This window comes from Macrobrachium nipponense, chromosome 9 (genome assembly GCF_015104395.2).
Source record: "Macrobrachium nipponense isolate FS-2020 chromosome 9, ASM1510439v2, whole genome shotgun sequence".
NCBI lineage: Eukaryota > Metazoa > Arthropoda > Malacostraca > Decapoda > Palaemonidae > Macrobrachium > Macrobrachium nipponense.
The window spans coordinates 58,837,718-58,851,619 of NC_061110.1; the positions used below are offsets into that span (position 1 = coordinate 58,837,718).

The 13,902-nt window shown below is 40.3% G+C and overlaps 1 pseudogene; it reads right to left on the reverse strand.

The window, feature by feature from the left end:
- Nucleotides 1–7,231: 7,231 nt before the first annotated feature.
- Nucleotides 7,232–13,902, reverse strand: part of LOC135218073 (uncharacterized) — a 60,849-nt pseudogene continuing 54,178 nt past the window's right edge.

Here is a 13,902-nt window from a genome sequence, read left to right on the forward strand (position 1 = left end):
CAGCACCCATAGACTTTTGACGTTCAGTTATTGGCAATTTTTGGTTACCATCAAGCTCCAAGAACAGAACCCCTGCCAATTACTGGGACTACCTGTACTTGTAATTTTGCAAGATAAAGCACAGAGAAATATTGGAAAAAACATGTATAACTCACTTAAACCTTTACTGCGTATCCCCACCTCGGTACATCTTGTATTTATTTTATCATAAATATAATCAGTATTTATTACTGATTTTAGTCCTTATCTGTTATTGTGCTGTAATTGTGATTTTACAAAATAAAATAAAAAATTAGAAAAATTTGTGTAACTTGGTAAAAATGTTTATTGTTATAATACAATTAAGTTTGTTCATACTTACCTGGCAGATATATATATAGCTGTATTTTCTGAAGTCCGACAGAATTTAAAAATTCGCGGCACCGCAGTGGGCGGCCAGGTGGTAGTACCCATTCCCGCCGCTGGGAGGCGGATATCAGGAACTATTCCCATTTTCTATTCATATTTTATCAGTGCCACTGTCTCCTGAGGGGAGGTGGGTGGGCACTTTAATTATATATATCTGCCAGGTAAGTATGAACAAACTTAATTGTATATAAACAATAACATTTTGTTCATGAAAACTTACCTGACAGATATATATATAGCTGAATCCCACCTTCGGATGGTGGGAAGAGACAGAATAGGATTTTTGGGAAACTAAATTAAGTAGATGATATAGTACATCTTGGTTCCTGACCTGTTAGCATATGCCGACTTCGTGATTACTGTCACCAAAGTCTGCTTCTGCGTTACTAGAGTTGCCAGCGAGGTAGAGACCTGTAATGCTGGTGCGCTCTAGATGATCTGTCAACGGGGGCGTGACCACAATGTACTAGACCATATGACCATACTTCTGAGGCACCGAAGCTAAAACCACCACCTGACCTAACCTATCAAAGTTAGTTCCATAACTTCTAGGCTACAGAAAAGGAACGCGCCTCAAGCGACCAACCCTTCAAAGTTAAAAGCACACCTATCCCTTTTCTATAGGATAGGATTCGTGTTGCTTCTTGCACCCAATAATATATCTACGGATATATGGTCCTAGCTACTTACGGATCTGAAATGTCGTCTTCACATCCCGTCGGGAGTGTGAAGCGAACACAGAGTTGCTTCGCTAAAGCGTGGCACTCAGGATGTTACTGAGTGTCATGCTCTGTTGAAATGCTTCCGAGGCCGCGCCCTCACCTCTTGAGCATTCATATTAAGAAAAATCTCAAATCTTTATGCAAACATAATGAATGAGACCTCTTAAAAGAACTCCTTGGCTATAATGCCAGGGTGTTCTTGGACATGAACCAGTCTGGTCTTTTACGAAAACACCGCAGATTGTCGGGAGTGTGAAGCGAACCCAGAGTTGCTTCGCAAAAGCGTGGCACTCAGGATGTTACTGAGTCATGCTCTGTTGAAATGCTTCCGAGGCCGCGCCCTCACCTCTTGAGCATTGATATTAAGAAAAAAATCTCAAATCTTTATGCAAACATAATGAATGAGACCTCTTAAAAGAACTCCTTGGCTATCATGCCAGGGTAGTTCTTGGACATGAACTAGTCTGGTCTTTTTACGGAACACCGCAGATTGTCTGTTGACCTGACTTTTCTATAGTTTTATCAGATAAAACTTGAGAGACCCTACAGGGCACAGGACTCTCTAATGCCCTTGCCCAATAATTTGTGCCATACCTTGGTCTCCAAGCCTTCGGGTCAATGGTTAGACAGGTTTTCGTTCTTATCAAGAACGGAAGGCTTAGCGGACAGACCGCATTATGTCCTTTAAAGCCAAAACCTCTGATGATGGCTAAAACCTCACTAACCTCCTTGCCGTGGCTAGAGCGGTTAGAATATTAGCCTTTCTGGTCACGTGTATTAAGTTCTCAGAAAGGATAGGTTCGAAATGCTTTTGGCATCAGAAACTCAGGACTACGTCTAAGTTCCATGCCGGAACCTTTGATCCAGAGAATTTCAAGATCTCCACAGACCTCAAAGATCGTGAAGCTTTGTTGTTTGACAGAACCGAATCTCTGAGCCTAGAGGCCGTCAACAACATATTTGCATATTCTACAATAGTTAGGACTTCTATCTTATCTCATACTTCATACGGAAAGATAGAACCATAACGAAAATTCACAGAGGTCGAGGTGGAGGAACAGTCACATTTCCCTTCACTACCTCCAGAAAACGGCCCCCCCTCCGATTGAAAACTGAAAATAGGCAGCACTGCTTTGCCTTGGCCAAGAGACTGCCATTAATCTTGAAGCTCTTATCGCTTCTCGATAGTCTGAACGCCTTCAGAGTCAGAGAGGAGAGATATTAGATACTTCACTAAGTGACGATGTAGATTACACAGATTCTCTCGGAAGGGTCTTTGGACAATTCTCTGAATTACCTGACCTCTGTGAATCCAACTCTTAGAGGCCAACATGTGGCGACTAAAGCTAATCCTCTAGGATCATGAATAAGGGAACAACTTAAGAGGAAGCTCCTTCGTCTTCAATATTACGAAAAACTTAACGAAAGGACGCCCTCAGTCTCTCCTCACTTTCGACATACTTCTAAGTGAGGATTACTCAGACGTCAGTAGTTGTTTGCCTTCGATCGAGAAGACCCGCACGGACGTGCACTAGTTTAACGAACCTCTTGAGGATCGTTACGTTCCGTGCCCAAGCCCATAACCAATTCTCTCTCTCGAGCTATGAGAGAGCTGAGAAATTATCCGAGATGATTTGGGCCACTCGATCCAACCTCACCCTTCGAGGAACTGAAGAGCCGACCAATTTGGCTTCCAATTCTTCCAGACAATGTGCCAGAACATCTGTCTCTGTTCGGATGTCTGGCACCCTCTCGCTATCACCCGAGGTGATCCTCAAGCCGTTGAGGAGAAAATTAGAATTACAAGATCTTTGATGTTATTCCAATTTCTTCGTGAGGAAATTTGTAGAGGTCTGAATTGCTGTTTATTCAGGGAAAACAAGCTTCTCCAGCGAGGAAAATGGTCCCCAGCAAACTCATCCATTCCCTCACTCCGCCTGCTTCCTTCCCTAAATAAGGCTGCGCTTTGCATAAGCAGGAGAGCATTATTATAGTGCTATGCCGCGGTAGATTCGTACAGAATGTTACCGTGCGGTAAACCCGCACCTAACAAGTATAAAAGATATCTTGTTGAAATTTTCTAAGTAAACGGCAGGTATGATCATTCAAGATTACTAGAAATTTCCTCAACCCGAGGCTAAAATCCATGATTGTAGGGCAGGAGAGACGGTTTATTCAGCCATTCCGCAAGGGAGAGAGACGTAACCAACAGCGCATGACACCGAGCTAGCCGGTACTGCGTAGATCACAGTAACAGCAGCCTTGATCATCGTCTCGCACTAGTGCCTGAGTTGCCAGCTACTCCTTTTACGAAGGGATAGGTATGAAATTATCGAGCAAAAGGGAACTCTCAAGCAGGCATATTTAAACGAAACAAAATTCGCTAAATACAGAAGCTGAGTTGGTGTTGCAGTTCAATTAGAATACTTCTCGTCTAAGTCGCAATCCGAGAATAACTAGGATATTTGGCGCCTACCCCTCGGACAATTCAACTGCTTAGTAGAATCATGTCGCGAGGTTAATATACTGTAGTATATTATAGTATTCTGAACAACGATCTCCATCCTAAATTCGTTTTCCTTCAAGAAAACAAAATAAGGATTGGAGATCGACCACCTTCGATCTCTATCAAAAAGAGTGAAGGAGAAGTCTTCCTCGAAGGAAAGCTTCAATGGTGAACAGAATACTATCTGCCTGAGTTGCCAGCTACTCCCTTTACGAAGGAATAGGTATGATATTATCCGAGCAAAAGGAAACTCTCAAGCAGGCTATTTAAACGAAACAGAAGTTGCTAAATACAGAAGCTGAGTTGGTGTTGTCGAACAATACCTGAAGAGTTGTTCTTACTCCGAAAACTCTTGGAAGGTTGAAGGGAGTGGTCAAATAAATACATTAGAACAAACAGTTCTTTCGGCTTCTATCCGCAGAGGTAAATACGATATGCGTATATGACTCGACCCATGCGTTAGCAAAATGACGCAAAGATAAACTACGTAAGTATTGTAGTAATTTGAACATCGAATTCTCTACTACATCTTTCCTGGACGAGGAAGAGAGAAAGAAAGAAAGGAAAACGACTGTCCACGTTCTAATGAACGAGGACTTTTAAAGAACTCCTTGACTCTTTGCCAAGACTCTTTTCCAAGAAAAGGGAGTAACATTTGAAGATAGATCATCAAGAGAGAACCGAGGATCGAAAAAGACCGTTCAATGTTCTTATGATATTGGACAAAAGACTTCCTGGATAGTCTACAAGTCTTTCTCTTAACCCCTGGATGAGCCTCTGAAAATGAATGAGAGCTCTTCCGAAATTTGTTAATGAGTTTATCCGCTTAAAACGATAAAAACGTTAAAATCTATGTCAATGAGAACTACCCCATTTTGATGAGGGGCCCCCACCCCCCACTTAAATGACAATGGGGAAAACGTCCTGACTTGACAAAAACTATTAGCACTTGCTAATAGGGGAAAACCCTTTAACATGACCGAAAGTCACCCAGGAATCGAGTATATAATCTTCCCGATTCTCAAAGAAATCAGATGAAGAGGAAAGAGGGATCGAAGAAAAAATTCGGGTGTGTCTCTCCGCTAACTCCGAATCCTTTTAAAAATTTCTGTAAAGAAATGTCCTCAACAGCAAATAAGACGCCTTCAACAAGTCTTTTCTATCGCAAAGCTTCCTGCCGAGCTTCCACCGAAGCGTTCCTGGCGAATGTCCACAAAAGCGTTCCTGCTGAGCGTCCTCAAAAGCGTTCCTGCTGGCGTCCCTCAAAAAGCGTCCTGCCGAGCGTCCTGCTTAGCGTCCTGGAAAGCGTCTGCTGAGCGTCCTCAAAAAACGTCCTGCTTAGCTACGAGCGTGTCTGAGCAGAGAACACCAAGTCTTCTAACGACGTTTCAGAGAGGAACTCGTTGAGCGCCTTGATGCATGCAAGGGCCGCCAAGAGGCGTCCTGGCGAGCGACCTTGCCAACATCTCAATGTTATGACGAACCGCGTTTTGCGTATGACATTGAATATTTTTAAGGACGTCCTCATGCGAGTCTCCATGGAGAGCCGCACGCTGCTCCTGAAGAGTGTGAACACAAAGGAAGACGTATGGCTTTTTCGTCTTCCGCAAGGTGCTTGCCGAGCGTCCTGGAGAATGTCTCTACTTATAGGACGTCGAGCACCTCCAAAAGCTTCCTCACGTCTAAATTGCCCTTCTTATGCCGACCAGAGACATAAGTTGTTTGACTGTGCAAAGCAGCTTGCCGGCCGTCAAACTTATCAGCTGCTTATCGAAGTAAAGCGAACGTTACATAACGTATACGGAGCGCAATGAGGAGAGGAGACGAATACTGAGTTGCTCCTCCAAAAGGTGGAATCAAGAATGTCCTTGATTACCAAATTCTTTTGGAATGCTAGCGAGGTTGAAACAGCTCTAACTTCATGAGCGTTCACTCGCAGGAGGCTCAAATCACTCTTCTGGCAAGATGAATGAACCTCCTAATGTATAAGTGATATATACATTAGCGTTCATATACATGAGCGTTTCACTCGCAGGAGGCTTCAAATCACTCTTCTGGCAAGATGAATGAGCCTCCTTAATAATGTATACATGATGTATACATGAGCGGTCACTCGCAGGAGGCTCAAATCACTCTTCTGGCAAGATGAATGAGCCTCCTTAATAATGTATAAATGATATATACATGAGCGTTCTCGCAGGAGGCTCAAATCACTCTTCTGGCAAGATGAATGAGCCTCCTTAAATGTCCCTTAGGAAAAGAGCCAGTGCATTCTTCTAAAAGGGAAAATGTGGTCTCTTTACTCTTTCTCCTCCTCGTCGACGAGAGAGAGGACGTGAAGCGTCCTCTTCTCTAAAGCTTCTTTTTAGGGGGCGCGAGTCCTTCCGAGAACTCCAACCCCTGTGTGGGGAGGACGCCTCGGAGGACGAGAAGCAATCCTTCAAGATTCGTGCACGTGCACGATCTTTAGCAGCCTGGGAAGAGTCAACAGGTTCTGCCGAAGGGACGCCAGATCGGTGGGAGGCCCCCGTAACCCTCTTTGCGGCTTTCGACATGCCCTCTCCCTGATTCCTGGGAGTCCGAGAGGTTCCAGGCCTAGAGGCATTATGGGGCCGATCTGACGCCCCCTCCACAACACAAGGGGCACTACACTTCACAACACTGATTGGAGAGCGAGCACTTTAGTCTAAGATTACTTGATGTAATCCTTTAGCAGACACTTCTTCTAGGCTCGTAAGCCATACCACAGGGTTAGGCAAAATAAAATCTACAGGAGGTTAGAAGGTTCATTATTTCTAACTTCTGTTTACTGTGGAGGAAAACTCCTGATTCTAACACGCTCTAAAATGCGTAAATGAATCCTCCTTCTTCCGTAATCAGTCACACATTACACTAATTACCTTATGCAAAGAAAACATGTAAACGTCATATATACTAAGCGAGTGTCACCGAAAGTTCCGGTAGCCTCACCTTACCATGGCAGACAACAAAGTCTGAAACTAGGCTAACTAGCTTCAGACATCAAATGCAATGAAAAAATTTACGATAGCGTATGCCTAGCCACAAATCCAAGTTAATAATCGAAAGAATAATTAGGATACTTAATGGCTAATGAAGTTTCAAAATCCTAGGCGGAGGTCTGTAAACAGTTGTTTACGACCGGCGACAGAAAAAAATATGAATAGAAAATGGGAATAGTTCCTGATATCCGCCTCCCAGCGGCGGGAATGGGTACTACCACCTGGTCCGCCCACGCGTGTGCCGCGAATTTTTAAATTCTGTCGGACTTCAGAAAATACAGCTATATATATATCTGTCAGGTAAGTTTCATGAACAAATTAGCATATTTTTACATGTGTATTGGAGAAGAGACCCTGCACAAGGTTGGATTATATTTACTTTCAACTTCCCATGGAAGGTAAAAAGAAAATTTAACAATTTTTTTCTTATACCAATGTGCATTTGCATATCTTCCTCTTCCACTGATGTGTTTTTCTTAAACTCGCCAACATTAAAGTCTGCCTAGTCTAGGTATACTGTATATACAATACAGCCCAGTTAATAATGCTTATTGCTGCTGATAGGGCATGGTAACTCAAACTGATGCTGCCTGAGTGATGTGAGAGCTCTCCAAGATGGCGCACTGTTGAGTAACTCAGCAGTCAACAGTCACATGGCAACATACTCTTATGCATCAGCCTGCCCAACCCCGCTGCTATAAGTATGGTAGTAAGTATGAGTGGTCAGATGTCGAGCTGGTTGGAAGTTGGATGGTACTTGCATATATTTTAGCCTGGCCTGTTTACTACCCACTTATATATTTTTACCTACTGTCTCAACAGTGCATGAGCAGCAAATTATCTAGTAGTTTTCACCATATATTTTTACCTACATCTGTCTTAAGGGTGCAAGGACAGCAATATCCAGTAGTTTTCACAACAGACTAATTTAATTTTATACTTGGAACAGGATAATTCCGTCTCAGAAACTAATATGTGGAGTGATTCTGGATCTATGCATATTTTTGTCAAAGATTTTGGTACCCAGAAGATATAAAGTACCTGGATTGAAGAGCATCCTGCAGCAGATGTTGACTTAAAGATTTTGTAAACAAAAAGCTGTTAAACTGTTAAGGATTCATACTCCACTTTTAGCACATTTCTGCTTGACTACTACTATTTATGCAGACACTAAAAGGAACAGTACATGCTGTGATTGCTCCAAACCACTGATACAAATACCTAAGACTGAACTGTCAAAGTTAGACACTAGTGTGTAAATCCATAACTCTCTTACTTCTTACTTGTTTCCAACACCTTTACTTTAAAACTTACATTCATGTTCATGAGTAGGGAAACAACTAAAGTGTTCATCATTATTACCTTCCTTGTGACTAAGTCTCTCTCCCCACTGAAGAAGAATATGGCGCAGGTCACGTGCGGGAATGCTTCCAGTACCTCTTGGGTCATGCCCTTTGAAAGCAGCTAAGATCTCATCAGGGATCCTTTCCACTTTGGCTGTGTTTGTGCATAACATCAAGGAAATCAGGAAAACTCATCTTGCCACCTGTTAAAATAAAGTGAGAAATATACAACTACCGAACTTCTTTCTTCCTATTTTTCACGTTTTTTTAGTACCATAAACTTGAATACAGTAGCATATTTATTTATATACAAAACAAAATAAATTTTATCATATGGCCCTGCTACTTTGTGATAAAAAGGAATTCCTCTTTCCACCTTTTCCCCATATGCATCTGGGTTTCAGAAATGGTTCTGCATTGAAAAATGGTCATTCATTCTCTTTGTCTAGTCTAAACTTGCCACTAGGATGTATACAGGGCAATTTTGCAATTTAATAATGGGTTTGTAAAAAAAAACATTACTTGACATTTTATTTCAGTACTAACAGATTACTTTACAATGTCCTGAATAACTATCTAGGTGTGACCAAGATCAGTGTCTAGAAGCCATGAAGCTGTTAAAACCTAAGGCACGAATCTTTTAAAGCTTAGAGTGAAGGAAATTAGATCAAAAGGAAATTGAGGCTAACTGACCATGACGACAAACAGACATGGTCTTGCTAAAACAGGGTACAGATTGTACTCCTCTGTTGAACAAAAGGTGAACAATACTGACAATGATTAATAAGCTTTAGCAGCAGTTAGTCAATCTGACCTAGGACAGAGAGAAGGCTTACAAAAGGTGATGATTCTACAAACCCACCCCTTCAACTTCCATTTAGGCTGGGAGAAAGTATGACATTCCAGCACAAGTGGGCCATTTCATTCAAAGTCCCTTAAATAAAACTACTAAATGTGGAAGGGGGCCTACAGGATAGGATTTTTTCACAATATTTGGTACTTCAATATAATGTAAATCGATTTAATTTAAAGGGTTTACTGAAGTTGATAAACTGTGCTGACCTCTTAAATGGAGTATAGTTTAGGCTAAAGGCCAAGGTTGTGGGGAGACCTATGAGGCCATTCAGTGCTGAAAGGAAATTGAGAGTACAGTCACTACCCAACTTACAAACGAATTATGTTCCAGACAGCCCTTTGTATCTTGAATTGTTCATAAGTTGGTTTCTTTTAATATATGTATAGTGGATCTTTTTTTTTATGGTTTACATTCCTGAGTTAACTCAGGAGTCATAGATTATATTATTTTCACTGTACCTTTAAATCATGCAGTATTACAGTCGAGCCCCCGTATTTGTGGGGGTTGAGGACCACAACCACAAATAAAAATCACGATATATTGGCACCACCCCCACCCCCCAATGCTTCTATGTCACTGCCTATTTCAAGGCAATCAGCATCCAGGAAAGCTGGCGTGATTTGCTACTTTCAACCTTCCAGAGCTATAGGAGAGAGAGAGAGAGAGAGAGGAGAGAGATGAGAAGGAGAGAGAGAGAGAGAGAGAGAGAGAGAAATACATTCAACCAAATGCTGATATAACTGCTTATTTTGATAGTTCAAACAAAAATATACCTAAAGGGAGGTGCTGATGCCATAAGGCCCCATTATAAAGTAAATGCTTGTTGCTAACTTATGATTGATTGGGATTTACTTAAAATTTTTACCACTTATAATACAGATAATACTGGAAAAATACAAAAGGGGAAATAAAGTTTCGACTTCCAAGTTCATAAATTTTGCAGTTTGAAAAACATTTTGATACTTTTCAAAAGTAATATGGCAAAATTAAGTTGCACTCAAAAATAATTTTCCCCTCTTTTAATTACAGATATACAGTTATACTACACACTGTAATAGTTTCGATGAATTTGCTTCAGTATTCTTTTGAGATCTAAGCATTTAATTTTTGAAAAAATAACATTTTTATGATAAAATTGTTTTATTAAGTCTTACCAAGAAATTACATTGCTTATAGTTTCATGCCGGCAGCTTAAAATTTGACAATCACAGTACGTAGCGCTACTTATGTTGACGGTGTAGATGTCGCCTGGTCCCACTTGATTGATTGATTGATTGATACTATATTAATCTAGCATCGTGACAAACTAGGTCATTGAAATGCCGAACGATATATAAAAAGACCCTATAAATTTTTAATAATAATAATTTAACAGAATTATTTTTTAAATATTGATAAAGATACTGGCAATTATCAAAAAAATAAATAAAAATAAATTATATAAAAAATTATTCATACATACATACATACATATACACACACATACATACATACCATAAACATACGTTACATGCACACTCGCATACATACACACAATTTCAATAAGAATAAAAGCAAGGCGCACACAAGCATTACAGTTTATCTAAAATACCAGAGTTAAAAAGAAATCCAAACAAAGCCAGTCAGTTAAAAATCCCATTTGCTCCTAAAATTTTTTTGATAACTTAAAAACATTATTCTCCTTCCCATAGTATAGATATTGATTGCGCTGTTCCACCAAACTGGGGCACTCAACCAGCAAGTGCATAACAGTCAGTGGAACTAGGCAATCCTCACAGTATGGTTCGTGATCACGACTCATCAAGTAGGAATGTGTCAGCCTAGTATGTCCAATACGCAGGCGGCACAGAGCCGTTTCAAACCTTCTGGCATAAAATCGTACTGCCAAGGATTGATGCAGGTGCAATTGTTCTCATTTTTACATTTGTAGTTATATTTGACCAAAATATTTTGCCAAAGTACTTTATGCTTCTCTCTAATTGGAGTATATAAATCTCTGCACGGCAGCTTAAATGATCTGGGCTCAATACGAGAAACAGCCTCCTTGGCAATTGCATCAGCGCGTTCATTTCCAGATATTCCAACGTGTGCTGGAACCCAACAAAATTCAATATTAAAACCCCTCCGGCCGCTTAGCTAAAAATAACCATTCCAGAATACTTAAAACTACTGGATGTTTTGGAATAAAAATCTTTCAGTGACTCTAGAGCGCTTCTAGAGTCACAGTACACAATTAAAATTCTTATCATTACTTTTAAAACTTCTTTGACAGTATTTAAAAATTCCATATAATTCTGCAGTAAATCAGATGCATTACTTGAAAGCCTTCCACTACGCTCAAAGGAAGGACGGAAAAACTATGCCAAAACCAGCGCCTGCACTGGTTTTGGATCCATCAGTAAAAAACTGGGATAAAACGTCATGTTGTGACATATGATCTAAAAAGGTATAACAATATTTTATCAGAGACATTCTTTTTTGGTTGATTGAAGTAGTTACAAAACTCTACTGCTGGGAATTTCCAACGGGGGAGTTACAGATGCCTTGACCCGGTAGTACACATTTGTCTGGAATGTTCAGTCTTGGAGGGTTGATTTTCAGTCTGAAGGCATATGGACGTGGCATCTTTGGATGACTTTCATAAAAGCTATCAAATCTCCATTTCTTAGCGACTGGCATACTAGGGATCCTGGAAGTCTTTGGAATCTGAACCAGCTTCGAGCCAGAAAGAGTCTGGTAATGTAAGGCTAGGGCATTTCCCCAGCATCTACTAACATACTCTCTATAGGGGAAGTCCTAAAAGCTCCCAGTAGCAATCCTAATTCCAGTATGGTGAATGGAGTCTAAAAATCTTGAGGCGACTGGGGTAGCCGAGGTGTAAACTTCACATCCATATGTTAATTTTGATAAAACCAAGGCTTTATACAATCTCAATAACTGGAGTCTATCTGCTCCCAAGATGTACTTGACAAAACTTTCAAGATATCCAAGGATTTTCTGCACTTAGCCCTGAGATTTAGGATATGGGGAAGCCAGGTCAACCGAGTATCAAAAATCATTCCTAAACCTTGTTTCGTTAACACAAGATATTCTCTGGCCATTTACATATAAATCTGGATCTGCATGTATCCCTCTAATTCTACAGAAATGCATGGCTACAGTCTTTGATGAAGAAAATCTGAAACCATGCACTTCAGCCCATTTCACTACCTTATTTATTACTATTTGTAGATGACGTTCTGCTACTGACATACGTGCAGCTGCAAAAGATAAAGAAAAGTCATCCACAAAGAGTGTGTGCATAACTCAGCAGGTATTTGCTTTACTATGTCATTAATTGCTAGAGCAAAAAGTGTTACACTTAACACACTGCCCTGAGGAAACACCTTCTTCTTGTTTACAGACTTCAGACGAACTGCTCCTACTTGTACTTGAAAATAACGATTTTTAAGAATAGCTTGATAAAATAGCTATTCTCCTCTTAAACCATATTCATGGACTACTTTCAGATTCCATACCGCCACGTAGTATCTACGCTTTTTCCAAGTCGAAGAAAACCGTGATAAAGTGGTGCTTAGAGGCAAGGCTTCAACATATTGCAGACTCCATTCTAACCAAGATATCAACAGTGGATCGCATACTGCGGAAACCACTTGGGCCGGAGAGAAAAAAGTTTCCTCGCTCTAAATACCACACTAAACGAGCATTCACCATTTTCTCCATTAGTTTACACAAACAAGATGTTAGGGCAATTGGACGATAATTTCCTACAAAGAACTATCCTTTCCAGGCTTGACAAAAGGAGGACTCTTGCTAGTTCCCAACATAAAGGGTAGTAATGTTCTTTTATTCTGTTATTATACTGAGGATAAATCTTTTAGTATTCTGAGCAGCATGCTTGATCTAGAATATGAAATTTCATCAGGACCAGGAGCAGATTCTTTACACTTTGAGAGAGCCCATTCAAATTCTCTCATAGTAAATGGAATATTATATGACTCCTCTTTATTTGTTGTGAAATCAAGATAATGCTGTTCCATTTGCTTTCTGCTGTTTGCATACGGTTTCTCATTATCTTTTTAGATATTTTAGCAAAATGTAGGGCAAACTCATTTGACACTACTTTTGGATCTCCTACATTTATGCCATTTATTTTTAACACAGGTGGTTGGCTAGGTACAAACTTTCCTGCTATTTTTCCTTATCTTCTTCCACACTAATGTGATGGGAGTTTTGCAATTTATGGAAGAAATGAAGTTTATCCAAGATTTTCTTCGTGCATTTTTTAATTTCAACCTAACTTTGCCCTAGCCTTACGAAATTCTACCAGATAATAGTTACATTACCGTCTTTTATACCTAGTAAACCAAGATCTCATAGTTCTATGGGTTCATGGCATTTCTTTGACCACCATGGAACTGGTCGGCGCATAAATAGACTGATGTTCTTGGAATTGACTGAAGTCCAGCTGCAAATACAAAGTAGTAATTAACAATTCCATAGCATCCTCAATGTCATCCAAATTCATCTGCTGTAGCTTCGATTGACTATGCTCTTCAAAATTTGCCCAGTCAGCTCTTTTTACACTCCAACGGGGTAATCTTGAACATGGAGGACTTGATCCAGTGCTTAAAACAATTGGAAAGTGATCACTACTATACCTATCATCGATCACTCGCCAATTAAAGTCCATAATGGCATCGGCACTACATATTGACAAGTCTATGGCTGTTAAAGTACCGGTCTGTACTGGAAATGGGTGGGTTCTCCAGTGTTTTAGAACACACATTTTCACTTTCAATAATGGATGACAGCAGTTTTCCTCTCTCATTAGTAATTAAATCCCCCATAAGGATTTCTTCCATTCATATCACCTAGGATGATGAAAGGCAGAGGAAGCTGTCTGATGAGATTACAAAAATCAGTACTAGGAAAGCTACATTGGTGGAAGAATACAGAACAAATTGTATATTTACGTGCCAGAAACACTTGCACTGCAACAGCTTGCAAAGAAGAATTAACAGGAAAATGCTGTGGAGTACATGGC